The sequence below is a fragment of the Triticum aestivum genome, chromosome 5D (genome assembly GCF_018294505.1).
Source record: "Triticum aestivum cultivar Chinese Spring chromosome 5D, IWGSC CS RefSeq v2.1, whole genome shotgun sequence".
NCBI classification, from domain to species: domain Eukaryota; kingdom Viridiplantae; phylum Streptophyta; class Magnoliopsida; order Poales; family Poaceae; genus Triticum; species Triticum aestivum.
Genome location: NC_057808.1, coordinates 168,113,625 through 168,122,127, shown reverse-complemented (window position 1 = coordinate 168,122,127; position 8,503 = coordinate 168,113,625).

Genomic DNA, 8,503 nt, shown 5'->3' with positions numbered 1-8,503 from the left:
GGCATTGGATCGGTGATAATGTTGGATAATTTCATCATATAATAGTCATAAACTAGGGCGACAGGGAACTAGCTCTAGTTCATCAATGTAAAGTAGGCATGTATTCCGTAAATAGTCATACATGCTTATGAAAAAAACTTGCATGACATCTTTTGTCCTACCCTCCCGTGGCAGCGGGGTCCATAAGGAAACTAAGGGATATTAAGGCCTCCTTTTAATAGAGAACCGAAACAGAGCATTAACACATAGTGAATACATGAACTCCTCAAATTATGGTAATCACCAGAAAGATTCCCAATTGTTGTCATTTTGGGGTATGCGGATCATAACACGTAATAGGTGCATATAACTTGCAAGATTGGATCAAGAACATAGATATATTGGTGAAAACATAAATGGTTCAGATCTGAAAACATGGCACTCGGGCCCTAGTGACAAGCATTACACATAGAAAAGTCATAGCAACATCAATCTCAGAACATAGTGGATACTAGGGATCAAGCCCTAACAAAACTAACTTGATTACATGATGAATCTCATCCAACCCGTCACGGTCCAGCAAGCCAACAAAGGAATTACTCACTCTCGGCTGTGAGCATCATGAAATTGGTGACGGAGGATGGTTGATGATGACGAAGACGGAAGATACCCCTCTCTGGAGCCCCGAACGGACTCCAGATCTGGCCTCCCGATGAAGAACGTGAGGTGGCAGCGGCTCTATATCGTAAAACGTGATGAAACTTCCTTCCCTATTTTTCTCTGTAAATAGGAATTTATAGAGTTAGAATTAGGGTTAGCAGAGCCTCGTGTGCCCCACTACTAACCAAGGCGCGCCAGAGGAGGGTGCCGCGCCCTGGTGTCTAGTGGGCAGCTGCCCCCCCCTCCAGTGGGTCTTGGTTCCAGTACTTTTTATTTATTCAAAAATAATTCTCCAAAAAAATCCGCCCAATTCCGAGAACTTTTATTCTGCACAAAAACAACACCATGGTAGTTTTGCTGAAAACAGCGTCAGTCCAGGTTACTTTCATTCAAATCATGTAAATTAGAGTCCGAAACAACAGCAAAAGCATTAGGAAAAGTAGATATGACGGAGACGTATCAACTCCCCCAAGCTTAACCCATTGCTTGTCCTCAAGCTATTCAGTTGACAAACTGAAAGTGATAAAGAAAACTTTTATGTACTATTTTGTTCTTCTGTCCATATATATGCTACCTAGGTTTTTAGCAAAGATCATGACTAACCATGCAAACAATAACTCCTAAAATTTATATTCACTCATATCAATGGCGTAATCAACTAGCGAGCAATAATAAGATATCTCAAATGCAAACACTTTGTCAAAACAATCATGATATAATATGCCAATAGTGGTACCTTGCTAGCTCTTTCTGAGACCGCAAAACATAAATGCAGAGCACCTCCAAAGTGCAAGCAATGACTAAACATTGTAATTCATGGTAGAAGAGATCCAATCATGGTGCACACAACATTGACTATACACAATGCTTGTTTGAGAAGGTGATGACTCAATAAAAAAAGTAAAATAACATAAAAGTAAATAGATAGGCCCTTCGTAGAGGGAAGCAGGGATTTGCAGAGGTGCCAGAGCTCAAAGTTTAAAATAGAGGTAAATATAATTTTGGGAGGTATACCTTTCCTATCAACATTACGACCAAGAGTTTTCAATATCTTCCATGCTAAACAAATTAGCGGTGGTTCCCAAGCGGTAAAAGTAAAGTTAACTCCCCCTCCACCAACAAACAAAAGCCATGGCTAGCTGAATCCTTGGGTGCCCTCCATATCAATAACAGTCCAGGAGAGTTTTGTTTAATTATTTGCAATTTTTTATCATGGGACTGGGCATCCCGATAACCAGCCCCTCTCGTGCAAGGCCGAGTGAATAAACACTCATCATGAGAATAACTGCTTAGCATGGAAGATACTGACCACCCCCTGTCGCTCCATGAGTTGTACGGCCACACAAAACAGATGTTCATTTGAATTTTTAGAGGTGGCACATGCAAATTTACTTGGAACGACTGGGTAATACCGCATATAGGTAGATATAGTGGACTCATCTGGAATAACTTTGGTTTAAGGATTTGGATGCACAAGCAGTACTCCCGCTTTAGTATAGGCGAAGGCTAGCAATTAGGTTGAGAAGCAACCAGCTAGAGAGCGAAAACGGTCATGATCAAGCATTATGAACAATTAACATTGAGTACTAGCATGAGTAGGATATAAACACTATGAACATAAATATCGTGGAGGCTATGTGGGTTTTCAATCAATTACATGTGTGAACATGTGCCAAGTAAAGCCACTTGAAACATCCAGAGGAGTATACCATATCATCATACTACATCACAATCATTTCAATGCATGTTGACACCCATGATAAATCATTATCCACTCCTAGCTACTTAAGCATGGCATGGGCAACTATAATCTCTAATTGTCATCACAAACATGTTTAATAATAATATGCTGAATCATGGATACTGAGTTGAACATATTGATAAAAACAAAAACAAGTTGAGTTCATACCCACTTAACCTTGCCTCAGTCACTGCATCATATATCGTCGTTATTGCCTTTCACTTGCACCACCGAATGATATGAAAATAATAATAGTACAAGAGTGCCATGGACTAAGCTGGAATCTCGAAACATTTTATTTAAAGGAGAAGACAAAATAATTTGGTCTCTTTGTTAGATCAACAATAGTGCATATGAGAGCCACTCAACATTTTCATCATGGTCTTCTCCCTAGTACAACTCAACAAAAGAAAAGAATTTCAGAGAAACAGACTAAAATATTTTTGGAGTTTTTAGTTTTTCTGGAAAGCAAATTAACAAGGGGAAAATGAAAACGAGAAAAACTATTTACACGGGAAAGCTCCCAACAAGCAAAAGAAGAAACAAGAAATCTTTTTGGTTTTATTTTTGTTGGGAAACGTTGCATGGAAAAAAATCTACGCACACGCAAGATCTATCCATGGAGATGCATAGCAAGGAGAGGGGAGAGTGTGTCTACGTACCCTCGTAGACCGTAAGCGGAAGCGTTTGAAAACGTTTTTGATGTAGTCGAACTTCCTCGCGTTCCAACTGATCGAGTACCGAACGTACGACACCTCCGTGTTCAGCACACGTTCAGCTCAATGACGTCCTCTGCCTTCTTGATCCAGCAGGACTGCAAGGTAGTGGATGAGTTTTGGCAGCACGACGACGTGGTGACGGTGATGGTGAAGCTATCTCCTCAGGGCTTCGCCTAAGCACTACGAAAATGTGACTGGGGGTGTAAATGGCGGAGGAAGGCACCGCACAAGGCTAAGCAATTGTTCTCTTGATGTGCTAGGCGCCCCCTCCACCATATATATAGGTGGGGAGGAGGGAGCAGCCAGGAGGCGCCTAGGCCGAATCCTACTTGGGGTCCCTTTACAAGTGGTGCCCCCTTCCTCATTTTGGTGCGGATGGGTCTTTTCCATCACATCATTCTACTAATGATGAGATCCCGTTATCAAATGAAAACACATGTCTATGGTTAGGAAACATTAACCATGTTTGATCAACGACCTAGTCTAGTATGAATATTTGTTTATGTATTCACACATGTATTTAAGTTTCTGATCAATACAATTCTAGTATGAATAACAAATCTTTATCGTAATTAAGGAAATATAATAATAATAACCATTTTATTATTGCCTCTAGGGCATATTTCCATCACTTTTAATACTACAACTAATTAAATGAGAAATAAAAACCAAAAAGAAGCCACACATATTTTTAGATTTTCTCAAAGTTTTTCAAACACACAAGAAGAAAGCAAGAAATTAATCTAACATGGATTATAGAGTGGAAAAAATGTGAACACTGACAACTGGAATGAAATGTGTGAACATGAATGTAATGTCGGTGGAAATACATACTCCCCATGCTTAGGCTTCTGGCATAGGTTGGTAATCACCACCCGTAGTAGCCGCCCGGTCCCATGTGAAAGTGCTGAGTCGGCGGCACATGAGCATCCCACCGCTGGTACTCCTCCTCTGTCACTGCGTGTACGTTTTGGTAGGCAACAATGTCCTCTGGTAGGATCATGTATTTGTTCCTGGCATAAGAATCCAACAAAGTAGGTGCAGGGAATGGGATAACATCACGGGTATTCTCACTAAATACCAAGTTATAACGAATGTGGTCAGAAGGCTCGGGAGCATCAATAAAGTGGTGGTCATCCATCGCCTGCTGATCCAAATAAGCTTAAGCAACAAGTAATCATGGAGGCATATCAGAACATTAAAGCGTCTCGCCAAGCGAGTAGCATAAATACTGATGTCTACTACACAACTTGTTCTTGTAGACTCGTGTTGGGCCTCCAAGCGTAGTGTTTTGTTGGATAGTAGCAATTTTCCCTCAAGTGGATGACCTCAGGTTTATCAAACTGTGGGAGGCGTAGGATGAAGATGGTCTCTCTCAAACAACCCTGCAACCTAATAACAAAAAGTCTCTTGTGTCCCCAACACACCAAATACAATAGTAAATTTTATAGGTGCACTAGTTCGGCGAAGATATGGTGGTACAAGTGTAGTAATGATAGTAGATATTGATTTTTGTACTAGGAACAATAAAAAACAGCAAGGTAGCACGTAACAAAAGTGAGCACAAATGGTATTGCAATTCTTGAAAATGGGGCCTAGGGTCCGTACTTTCGCTAGTGCAATCTCTCAACAATGCTAATATAATTGGATCATATAACCATCCCTCAATGTGCGATGAAGAATCACTCGAAAGTTCCTATCTAGCGGAGAACATAAGAAGAAATTGTTTGTAGGGTATGAAACCACCTCAAAGCTATTCTTTCAGATCAATCTATCCTAGAGTTCGTAATAAAATAACACCAAGCTATTGTTTTCGATTGATCTAACCAAGAGTTCGTACTAAATTAACACCATATGATACACATGAAACAACTCTAATGTCACCTAGATACTCCAATGTCATGGCGAGTATCCGCGAGTTGATTATGCAACATGCATCAAACAATTTTAGATTCATAATACTCAATCCAACATAAAGAACCTCAAAGAGCGCCCCAAGATTTCTACCGGAGAAACAAAGAAGAGAACATGCATCAACCCCTATGCATAGATTACCCTAATGTCCCCTCGGCAATCCGCGAGTTAAGTGCCAAAACACATATCAAGTGAATCAATATGATACCCCAATGTCACCACGGTATTCATAGCAAGACATACATCATGTGCTCTCAAATCCATAAAAGTATTCTATCCGATAAAACGAAATATCAAAGGGAAAACTCAATTCACAACAAGATAAAGAGGGGGAAATAGCATATGATCCAACTATATTAACAAAGTCCGTGATACATCAAGATCATGACATCTCAAGAACAGGAGAGAGAGAGGGATTAAACACATAGCTACTGGTACAAACCCTCAGCCTCGAGGGTGGACTACACCCTCCTCATCATGGTGGCCACCGGGATGATGAAGCTGTCCACCGGTGATGATTTCCCCCTCCGTCTGGGTGCGGAAACGGGGTATAGATTGGTTTTTCGTGGCTACAGAGGCTTGCGGCAGCACAACTTCTGATCTAGGGTTATTTCTGATGGTTTCTCTATTTATAGGATTTTTTGGCATCGGTTTCACGCGAAGATGGTCCTCGAGGTGAGCACAACCCACCGGGGCAAGCCAAGCCGCTATGGCGCGCCTTGGTGGCTTGTGCCCTCCTCGTGGCTCTTCTGGCCCTCCCGCGAAGCTTCTAGTGCCTCTTTTCTTCCAAAAAAATTGTCAAAAAGTTTCGCTGCACTTGGAGAACTTTTATATCTCACAAAAATCAACACCACGGTAGTTCTGTTGATAAGACCATCAGTCCTGGTTAGTTCCATGCAAATCGTACCAAAATCATATAAAATTGTTGTAAACATGGCATGAATACTTCGTAAATTATAGATACGTTGGAGACGTATCAGCATCGCCAAGCTAAACTCCTACACGTGGTCGAGTAGGTATATGATAAAAGAAATAATTTATGAAGTGTGAATGCTAGCATAGTGCATAAGTTTGATCAATGATAATTTCAATCGCTTTTCCTAGCATCATAACAACAACTCTTTTTCATAAAACTTCTCATGATAAAGTAGCAACCAATTTACATGTTACGGTTCAAACAATCTATGTTCTCAGTCACCAAGCAATTGCAATTCAACCTATTCAACAAAGTCTAAGTAAGAGCTCCACATACTCAATCATCATATAGTAGTACTCAAAGCATATTCTTAGAACAAATGGCATCCAACGAACATAGAGAAAGATAGGGGCTTAATATTTTGCCTCCCAACTCCTTTATGACAGAGATAATTGTCAATAATAATAATTCATGATCAAATATATTTGACTGGTCATATGTGCCTAGATCTTTACCCACCACATGATGCTTGCCAACTAGAGAATAGTTGAGGTTGAAATGAGAATTCATAATTCATACTATTGACTTTTTGCATAAAAGTAAATACTGAAAAGTGAAAGATAGGCCCTTCGCAGAGGGAAGCAGAGGTTGTCATGCACTTTTTATTTTTGGATGCCCAAGCTCTTATGCAAAGGAACATCACGTTATATTTCCCCTTATGATAGCAACCTTTATTATGCAGTCTGTCGCTTTTATTACTTTGCCATCACAAGTTCATACAATGCTCATTTTTCCCTTACAAATAAAGATCAATATATTTAGGAGCAATTTTTATTGCTTTATGCATCGATGGCAACTTACTTAAAGGATCTTATTCCATCCATAGGAAGGTATGATGGACACTCATGGCAAGAAACTAGGTTTAAGGGTTTTTGTATGCACAAGTAGAATCTCTACTTAGTACAAAATTTTTTCTAGCAAAAGATCCTAGGAAAACACCACATGTTGGAGGATCCATAACAATATAACTTCTATGCAAATGTGCACAACCATAACTCATTACGTTGTCTTCCTTGTCCAACTTCAACTAATTTGCTCAAGTTTGAAAATAATTAATGGGTATTCACAATCATAGAAGATGTCCAAGATAATATATTTGTATGTGAAAGTTCTCTTCCTTATACTAATCATTCATGAATTGCTTGTATGGCCAATATTGTGATTGTCAAGCTTCAGTAGATTTCACTTTTTAAACCCAATGTGAAGACACTACTGGGCATGAGATGAACATATAATTTCAATTTCATGATATTCAATTCATTCAACAATTTACTCATAGTATATAAGTGAAGCACAAGAGTAAATGCCAAACTACTCCAAAAAGGTATAAGGGAAGTTCAAATGAGTAGTTAAATAAATGGGTAGCCATTTGAGGACTCTCTTTTATTTAAAAAATTTCAGATCTAAGTACCTTATTAAAGCAGCAAGAAAAACAAAATAAAATGACATTCCAAGAATAGCACACATCATTTGAAGAAGCAAAAACTTAGGCTCAACCGAGGCTAACTGATAATTGTTGATGAAGAAAGGTGGGATGCCTACCGGGGCATCCCCAAGCTTAGATGCTTGAGACTTCTTGTACTATTATCTTCGCATGCCTTGGGCATTCCCAAGCTTGAGCTTTTGTGTCTCCTCGATTAATTTTATATCAAGGTTTCTCTAAATCTTACAAACTTCATCCACACAAAACTCAACAAGAACTCGTGAGATAAGTTAGTATAAATCAATGCAATAACCTTATCATTCTCCACTGTAGAAAATCACTAAAATTATTATTTAACATTGCATACTAAATGTCTCTGCATATTTAATAGTCCTATCCTCAATTAGAATCATTAAACAAGCAAACATATGCAAACAATGCAAACATAACAGCAATCTGTCTAAACAGGACAGTCTGGAAAGAATGCAAGAAGATTCATACTTCTCTAACTCCCAAAATTCTGAAAAATTACCACACTGTAGACAATTTGTTGTAGCTTATTTTTTAAAATTTCAAGATTTTATCACGTTCTGACTTTCCAGAAGAATTCAGATAATGATAGAAATCTTTCTGTTTTCAAACAAAAACATATAGACTTGCAAAATAAGCATGGTAAAGGCTATACTTGACATTTTTATTGAAATGAAAGATGAAAAACATTATACTAAATAGAAGCAAATACAAATAAAAGAAAAAGATGCTCCAAGCAAAACACATATCTTGTGACGAATAAAAATATAGCTCCAAGTGAGGTTACTAATAATGTTGAAGACGAAAGAGGGGATGCCTTCCAGGGCATCTCCAAGCTTACTTGCTTGGACCTTCCTTGAATATTACCTTGGGGTTCCTTGGGCATCCCCAAGCTTAGGTTATTGCCACTCCTTATTCTTCTCATATCGACATCTCACCCAAAACTTGAAAACTTCAATCACACAAAACTTACCGGAACTTCGTGAGATAGGTTAGTATGATAAACAAATCATTCCCTTTGGTACTGTCAAAGAAAGGATTGATAATTGTTCTCACACAAT